At 39.2% G+C, this 9,125-nt stretch overlaps 2 long non-coding RNA genes across 2 annotated transcripts; both read right to left on the bottom strand.

Moving 5' to 3' along the window:
- Positions 1-5,000: 5,000 nt before the first annotated feature.
- LOC130912171 (uncharacterized) lies at positions 5,001-5,895 on the bottom strand. Its single transcript, XR_009062561.1, has 4 exons — positions 5,855-5,895; positions 5,448-5,767; positions 5,236-5,347; positions 5,001-5,138 (listed from the first exon to the last, which is right to left on the bottom strand). It is a non-coding gene; the product is annotated as an uncharacterized LOC130912171 (long non-coding RNA).
- A 288-nt stretch (positions 5,896-6,183) lies between these two features.
- LOC130912172 (uncharacterized) lies at positions 6,184-6,907 on the bottom strand. Its single transcript, XR_009062562.1, has 3 exons — positions 6,808-6,907; positions 6,678-6,732; positions 6,184-6,554 (listed from the first exon to the last, which is right to left on the bottom strand). It is a non-coding gene; the product is annotated as an uncharacterized LOC130912172 (long non-coding RNA).
- Positions 6,908-9,125: the final 2,218 nt, after the last annotated feature.

The following is a 9,125-nucleotide window of genomic DNA, read 5'->3' as shown; positions in this document are numbered from 1 at the left end:
TCCAAAAGACCAAGACGAAAATTAAAATAGCTCCCCAAAACAACACTGATAGTAAAATAAACAATCACGGCATTCCAGAGTATTGCAAACGTGCTAATAATTTGTTTTAACCATTGACAATCATTTGCGGGAAATTTGGAGCATCAGAGGCCTTAGATGCCACGTTCATTTTACAAATGCTCCACGTTGAACCCGACTCATATTAGCCGCAGTAATGCTAACCACAGACTGTGATGCTAACCAAACAACATTTCCTGGCTGCGGAGGCCTGTTACGTGCTAAAAGGGATGCGATCAGCTGTCGCTTTCACACCTATAGCAAACCACACCAAGGTCCGCTCAGAAACGAACAAAGACAGTCTCTCTGGCGAGGTCTTCGACCGGCTGTTTGTCCGGACCAGAGTGGTTTGTATACACACCAGCCCAAACGTTGCACGCCACAAATGTTTTTGGGTTGACCCGGACCAAACGGAATGTGTGAATAAACCCTAAGATTTTTCTTAGTCTTTTGAACAAAAATACTTTTTTAGCGTAGACGTATTTTAATCTTTTCAAAATGGGTCCTAGTAGTTTTTGTCGGTGATTACTGTTCTCGTCTAGTTTATGGGCCTCTTTACATGGTGACACTCCGACCAAATCAACAGAATACGACCCAGTGCACCTTCGCGCGCATATGTGTGATATCAAAAGGAAGGGACCCTAAAATGCCCCCAAATCAACTGAAAGTGACCCCAATATGAACAGAACATGAACCCGAAATGCTCCCAAATCAATAGGAAGTGAACCCAAAATACTAATGGTGTTCCATTACATCGGTTATTAGATTCATCGAGATTCTACACATGATGATTCAATTACGATTCCTAAATATTCAAAAACGATTCTTTTCCATAATAACATAATTATAGGAAGACAACCGCTGCTCGCGGAAACGGAAGTAAAGACACGTGTGCTGCCCGGACACCTATAGGAATGCACATGGCGATAGTGGCGGCAATGGACATTACTGAACAGGAGATTTGTTCCTCAGGATTAAAATCTACCCTTTGGAAGCATTTCGGGTTTTATCAACATGACAATGGAAAGGGCACTGACAAAAGTTAATCCGTATGTAGGACATTTAAAACCAGGATTAAATACGGCGGGAACACAACAAACATGCGACAGCACCTCGACAGTTTCCACCCCGGTTTAGTGGAGAATAATCTGCCTCTTGTTGTTGCGTCTGCTAACCAGCGAACAATAGAAGGACTGTCAAAACTTCCCCGCAACTCTGAAAGGGTGAAATGAATCTCCATCCCATATGCAATCGTTAACAACGAAGGCTTTCGCGCTCTGGTGTGGAGGCCAGGTACAAACTCCCAAAGCGGAAGTATTTTGCCTGTAAAGCGGTTCCCGAACTGTACAACATGACAAAAACCAAAGTGCTAGAATGATTGAAGAAAGCATGCAGGACAGCTCTGACGTGTGATGCGTGGACTTCAGTTGCTACAGAATCATATCACGGTAACGGCGCGCTTTATGAGTGAGTTGAGCAACGACTGGGCGCTGGTGAGTTACGTCCTCCAAAGGAGGGTGATGACTGAGAATGATGACAGCAATGGTAGTGATAGTGAAAACAGCAATGATGATGAGTAAGAGATGATTTGTCTCCAAGTTGCTCTTACATGTTAAATATTAAAAATGTTAAGTGAAGGAACCAGTAACTTTTCTCATTGGCACCGTCTGTTTTTATTACTCTAACACACTTAATATAATCAATCAGGGAATAGTATCTTTTCTCGTATTTACCGTTTGACTGTTTGTATTACTCACCCAAAATAAAATAAATAGCACTTATACCATAGTTTAAGGGAAAAAAGCAGAATATATGGCACAAAAGATAAAGGACGCCTTCGTATCACGGAAGCCCAATGTGTGCGTAATGAGCAAGACTTGACACACCAACTCTTGCAATCAGTTCTCCCGGACAGTCTAGAACAAATGGCAGGACGGTCTGTCCATACACAAGGAGCACCGGAGAACGCCCGATATCCAACTGTTAACACGACTGACAAGACTCCAAGAGCCCCTTTGACGCTGAAGGGGCAAAATCCACAACCCTCATCGCCCAGACAACAGTAACTCCCGAATCCTCCTGTCCAATGCACAAACAGACAATAATCCCAAACACACCCTTCTTCCTGACCACGGCCCAGCCCGCAAGAGCCTTCAAAAGAATGAATGTTTAACTAAGCATTGTCATTTTTCTCGGGAACCTTTTGTTGACTTCTGATATGGTGACCTTGGAACGAGTTTGCCTCCTCGCCTGTGCCTGTTTTGTCTTTCTGTTCGATCACTGTTGATCCAAATAAATTGTCAACTTGTTTTCCGTGAGCCTTCTTTAAACCTTTCAAAATGGAGTCAGTACAAAGGGCTAAGACTAAGGTGAATGTGCGGAGTTTATCTTTCTGGCCGGCATGTTGCCGGCCCAGGCCACTGGTGCTGCGCTAGCGCGGGTCCGTCTGTGAAATGTTTCGTTTGAAAGAAGTCATATATTTCTAAAGGCACTTTGTTTAATGTTTTCCACAAAACGTTGAATTCATTCCACTAGAGTATTAATTAAGAAATAAGTACTTCCTTTGAAATGGTTAATGTTTTTGCACTTCAGCCAAAAAGCAGCTTAAGTGGAGCTTTTTGTTGTATGGGCATGTTTCCATCATTACTGTTATATCATTAGGATATTTTAAATAAATAATGGACATAATTTTGTTTGGCTACTTAATAGACTTCAAAACTCTATTGACCTGACACTTTGTCATTCTTTGTATCACGCCTTACCATAGGGGGCTGAGCTTCATTTGGTAATAGTCATTCGAAGACAGCACACGCTCATGTCCAAGCCGGATTTAAGCTTGAAGAAGTTTTTTGAAGAAGTATGAAAGCTGTACTGCATACAAACAGGAAAGATCTGTCTCAGGAGTGATTTGTTTGAGGATTCAAGGTAATTATTATATCTTCCGAACCATGCATACATTTGTAAAAGTCAAAATCAATGGGAGAAATCAGCCGCTATTGCATTGGGATCATAGTTCACCGTATTTACGTAAAATAAATGCTAACTGCACGTTTTTTTTTTTTTTTTTTTTTTTTGCTTTTAACCAAGAATCGAGACTGTTTTACGTCCATGTCTATGAAGATTTAAGTATTTATTCACAAGAATTTTCGCCAGAAAAGCTCTGTTTACGTCAGGCGGCTGCTAGCCTTATTCACTACAACTACACAATGTAACTAACTATACAACTGTAACATGACCATAAAGGGCTTTTCTATTTCATAATAAGTTGTGATTGCATATAGAATTCATTAATATTCTATTTATAAATTATTTATAATTGATTCTGCATGTTTTTCTCAAGTATTAGGTTTCTGGTGTGAAAATTGAGTGATTTTATTATGGGGTCAGATTAGTCTCATAAGTACACACACTCATTTAACAGGAAACACACACGTATTGTGGGATTCGTAAACACATAGCACGCGAAACACACACACATTGTGGGATTCGTAAACACATAGCACGCGAAACACACACACATTGTGGGATTCGTAAACACATAGCACGCGAAACACAAACACATTCATCAAATGTGTGTGTGAATTGTTTTACGCGCATTTGTAACGTGCTTCCAATTTCAAATTCCCACTTACGAGTGTGTTGATCGTTTTGATACCCGTCATGCGCAACTGAGAAGAACACATGCATTTTTTTTAACTGGAGCCCGTCTTCAGCCAATCAGACGCCTTCTTCTTAAACAGCCAATCACAAGTGCCGGGCTGTTTCGTTACGTCACTGCTGTGTGCCTTCAAGTCCGGTGTACTGACAAGTGACAAATGGGGAGCCTTTGTCGAAGTAAGAGCCCCGTTTTTGACAGCTCCTCAACTCGACCGCGGGAACGATCGATGCAAGGTGTCCCGTCGAACAAATGTAGCATACGTGTAGCATACGTTTAGTTAGGTCCTGCCACTGACTGTCGAAGCACTAATATTAAAGATTATAATTAGCATATTTTAGCAGGCTTATCAAGTCACACGTAATATTTTACTACGATTAGCATTTTTAATAGGCTTACGTCGTTTAACGGTTTTGCCTTTCTCTGTCATTGACAGCTGAAGACGTCCCATCCATTTTGAGTGGGAGGACCTCCCATGCACTTCAAATGGGTTGGATGTCAACTAGTGAAAAACTCATTGAACCGCTCAGCAGAGGGATGATGAGAGCAAGATTAGATGTCTAATACTGTACTATATGTGGCACATTTTTAACAGGCTTTTTGTCCGCTAAATAAGTCTTTTTAAGACTACTTTCTCCATTTCAAGCCTACTTGAAAGTCATACTGGGGAAAATTCAGACTTAAACCAGACTTCTTAATGTATGATTGTGATGTCTATGCTTAAACCTATTAAAGACCATTTTAAAAGGAAAAACAATAGACATTATAAGCCTGTTAAAAATGCTACCTACAGTGACAGTACTATTTAAAGGATGGTAGTCTATTACGGATATAAAAAATATATTTTTTGAAAGACTTGGAGCAACAGAGCTTAACCCTTTCTTGCCAAATGTATCACATTTGATACACTTAGGATTTCATGATTTTGAGACAAATTCAGAATTTAGAACTCAAGGAAAAGATATTAGAGCGCTTATTACACATTTTTCTTTACAAATTTGGAAAAAAAGGTTTAAGACCTTATTTTTCACATTTTGTGATTCTCTGACAATTGCTTCATATTGCAGGCATTAAGGGGTTAAGACCTGCCACATGAATTTTACTACCTTTTTAAACACTTTTTATCGTGACAAACCTAATAAGTGATCAATGATGGCAGGAGAGGATAAAGCGCAGCAGCAAATCCTCAGATCTGTTCTTTGGATGCCTTTGAAAGTAAATAGTGTCACTGAGAGCAATCAGGAGTTGGTGAGGAGAGGTGAGGAGACCAAGTAAGTTTCAGACATTTTTTTTTTAATTTAAATAGACATTTCAGACCCCCCGCCTGTAGGAGGGCACAGGCTATATCTCCTCGAGCCTTCAGAACTTCGGGAAGGTGGGTCTGGTTGTGCCTGAGATCTCCATTGGCCATATACTCTTCCGCAAACTGAAATGGCATTTTAGGCATTCTGTTACATATCAGTGCTAAACAACAACAGCAGCAAAGTTTTATTGCAGAGACTCCGAAATCTTAAAATCATTACCTTTAATGTGAAAACACCACAGCTACTGTTGTTCTGCTGCTTGTTATGGGTCACAGTTTTGGTAGTCCAAGTTTCTATTTGGAACTCACGGCCCGCCAACCTCAAGAAGTTCCTAATTATTTTTTTATAAGCAAAACAATGAACATGAACATTGAACTTTTAACTTCCATATTAACATAATACTAGGAATTTAAACTTTCTGAAGCGGTTACCTCCAATTCCGCAAGATTTTGCTCATATTTGTCCTCGTTACTCAAGGGATCGATGATCACCAGTGTTCTCTCAGAAATGTGGACAATCTATAAAAGGTTAGTTCCTTTGTGTAATTCTGCACAATGACAGATTTATGTAGTTAACTTACTAATGAAATTTAACTTCTGTATGGCATCAGCTAAATTAATAGCTATATATAATACATTCCAGAATCGGTAGGTCTTAAGAAAATATAAGAAACCCACTAACCACTAAAATCCAATGAGCGCATACAGGACAGGACAGGACAAATCCACTTTTTTTCAACAGGGAATTTCCTCTGAAGAACATACAATACCAAATTATTGTTATTTTGGGTTACTGGCGTTAAAGTAATATAGCTAAATATTGGCATGAAATAGATTACCTTTCTAACAGGCTGAAATTTTCCCAAAAGCAGACTCCCAGCTACCACAGCAGAGTTGGTGAATGGGCTCCTGTTAAAAAAAGGGGTAACAACATTACAACTATACTCCGGCAAAAAATAAATGCATTGAGAAAAACTATATCCAGCACTTGCCTGCTGCCTTTCAATGAGGATATGCATGTATGCATCAATTACTTGCATAGCAAAACAAAATAAAAATTGGCAAAAGGCAAGAATCTTTGTTATTTGCTAAATACTTATTGCTCCCACTGACTTCATCAGACAGCCAGCTGTTGCCTTTTAGCGTATGAAAAGACGTGTCATATAATTTATACGGTCCAACGACAGCCTCCACCTTGCCTTGGTCCTCTGCAACCCACAGTAATTTAACTGAAAACACAACATTGTTAAATCAAAAAAAGTAATTATTTACGGCACTTGACCAGATGACCATCCGGTCAAAATTATCTACTGAATAGGCCAAACCACCAAACAAATCCTGTCGGTCGTTCACCAATTTTGTAAGAGCTGTACGAAGTAGAAGGGTACAATTAGATATACATTTTAGAACACCAAAAAAAAAAAAAACTTGCCGTTTTATGTTGCTACTTGTCCTCTCATCCAGCCCATTCGTCTGAGGATGATATGCAGCTGTAACACTCCTTTCAATGCACAGGAGGGCACAAAGGTTATCGTTGAGCTGAAAAATTGATACATTGTAAATAAATCCAATTTTAAAAAATAAATAAATAAATAAATAAAAAAGGGGGAAAACAACAATGCCAAAATCCCACTGTGAAAATAATTTAATGCATTCAGATACCTAATTGACAAATTCTCTTCCTTGGTCGGACAGGATTCTTTGGGGGCATCTGTGTCTATAAACAATTGAGCAGGTCCGTTATGCCACTTCTGATGGTGTTTTGGTTTTTAAAGGAAAGGCCTCAACCCACTTGGAAAAATAATCGGTGGCAGTAAGAATGTACTGAAAGCCATCCTTGGTTTTTGGGAGCGGCCCAGTCAGGTCTATCCCAACCAACTCCCAAACAGCAGACACCTGTGAAAGGCAAATCCAATATTGAACATATCTCTTACAGCTATTCCTACACAATCTGAAGAGCACCATGGTTTATCTTTGAAGTTTTTAACTTAATCTGGGTAGATGGCTCCCACCTTGATATGAAGGGAACACATAAAAACCTAATTTTCACGCATGTCCAAATATTAAATACATGCATGACATTAGACAAAGCTGTTTCCAATTTTTCACGCATGTAATAAAAACCAGAAATACATTTCTTTATTTGATTACACACGGTCACTATAAAAATATACCTTAATACTTTGTAATGGCTGTGTCACACACAGCCAAAGAGTTACCAGTCCTCTGACATCCGTCGCATTCAGAGACCTTAAAACAAATCGTCATGAGAAACGGGTCGGGTTAATAAGATCTGAAATAGCTGACCAAAATTAGTTAGTGACAAAATGCAGAAATAAACCATCACATACCCATCAGTCAATGTCCACTGTCATGCCATCCCAATAATTTCTGGAGTACATTAAGGATCTGGTTTTAACAGTGCCTGTGTGTGCACCAATTGAAGCAGAGTGTACTTCATTAAACAGTGATCGTGCTTCTGTTCGGGACTGGATCACATATAAACACAAATACACACAAATAACAATTATATAGCTGTATACACACACACATATACATATATATATATAAATAATTATAAATAACAGCAACATCACAAATACTTTGCCTACTCACCCTTCAGTTTGAGCTTCTGCATATATCTTCTTAAAACACATTTCTGAGATTCACTATAAATTAGGGAATTCACCCATAGACATAAAATTGAAAATCTCCTGGAACCTCTTCTCCATGTTGTACACCAACTGTAAAGCACATGCACAGAAAGACAACTTTGAAAAATGACTTCCAAATACTTTATACATACACTCCCGAAAACAATGATTAGCAGTTAAGCTTTTTTGAAATTTTTTTATATATATAGGACTTAGCTTTCTCAAAATATAATGGCATAATTGGGTCACTAGCCATTTGTAGATATGGTTAATTTCTGTATGATTTCAAGCACGAAACTCCATTAAAACCCAGGTGACCCAAATGTTTAATGCTTGTATCATACAATGCTAACTTCCGTACGCTGTTAACCCGCTATAATGTAAAAAAATCTCTCTTGAACAATAACCGAATCGCCATTAAAACCTTGGCGACCCACATGTTTACTGCTTATCATTCGACGTTAACTTCATTACGCTTTTATCTTGCAATATCATCAATATTCCAATTCAGTCTTTCGTATATATGTATTTGCTTACAGAGGTTAGCGGACAAAAGGCACTATACAATGAATATACTTTAGAAATATTACTCCCTTCCAACGACAACAGTAGAAGCAAGGAAGCACGTGTTTACTCCTTATCATGAGACGTTAACTTCATTACGCTTTTGTCTTGCAATATCAACAATATTCCAATTAAGTATTTCGTGTATATGTAATTGCTTACAGAGGTTAGTGGTCAAAAGGCACTATAAAAAGAAAATACTTTAGAAATTTACTCACCTGCACGACAACAGCAGGAACTGCGTCGTAGTCAAAAAGGAATCTCCACTCGACAAAAGTTTGACACGTGAGCACCCCTGGAGGGGCGTGGTTGCAATGTGCATGCTCAGTAGTGCTTTGGCTATCAATGCGACAGGGCTCCCCACAGCCCAGCCCTTGTGATTGGCTGTTTAAGAAGAAGACGTCTGATTGGCTGAAGACGGGCTCCAGTTAAAAAAATGCACGTGTTCTTCTCAGTTGTGCATGACGGGTATCAAAACGATCAACACACTCGTAAGTGGGAATTTGAAATTGGAAGCACGTTACAAATGCGCGTAAAACAATTCACACACACATTTGATGAATGTGTTTGTGTTTCGCGTGCTATGTGTTTACGAATCCCACAATGTGTGCGTGTTTCGCGTGCTATGTGTTTACGAATCCCACAATGTGTGTTTCGCGTGCTATGTGTTTACGAATCCCACAATACGTGTGTGTTTCCTGTTAAATGAGTGTGTGTACTTATGAGACTAATCTGACCCCATATTTTATTAGCTGTTGAAAAAAATTCAAGTATGATCCAGCGATAATCATGATTACCGTCAATACCATGATCATTGTTCAATAATCGAATCGTGGCACCCTAAGTCGTAATCGAATCGAACCGTGTGGTGCCTTAGATGGCACCCCCCTAC

The sequence above is a fragment of the Corythoichthys intestinalis genome, chromosome 2, assembly GCF_030265065.1.
Source record: "Corythoichthys intestinalis isolate RoL2023-P3 chromosome 2, ASM3026506v1, whole genome shotgun sequence".
Lineage (NCBI taxonomy): Eukaryota > Metazoa > Chordata > Actinopteri > Syngnathiformes > Syngnathidae > Corythoichthys > Corythoichthys intestinalis.
The sequence above is the reverse complement of the archived record's forward strand: the minus strand, read 5'-3'. Positions and strand labels throughout refer to the sequence as shown.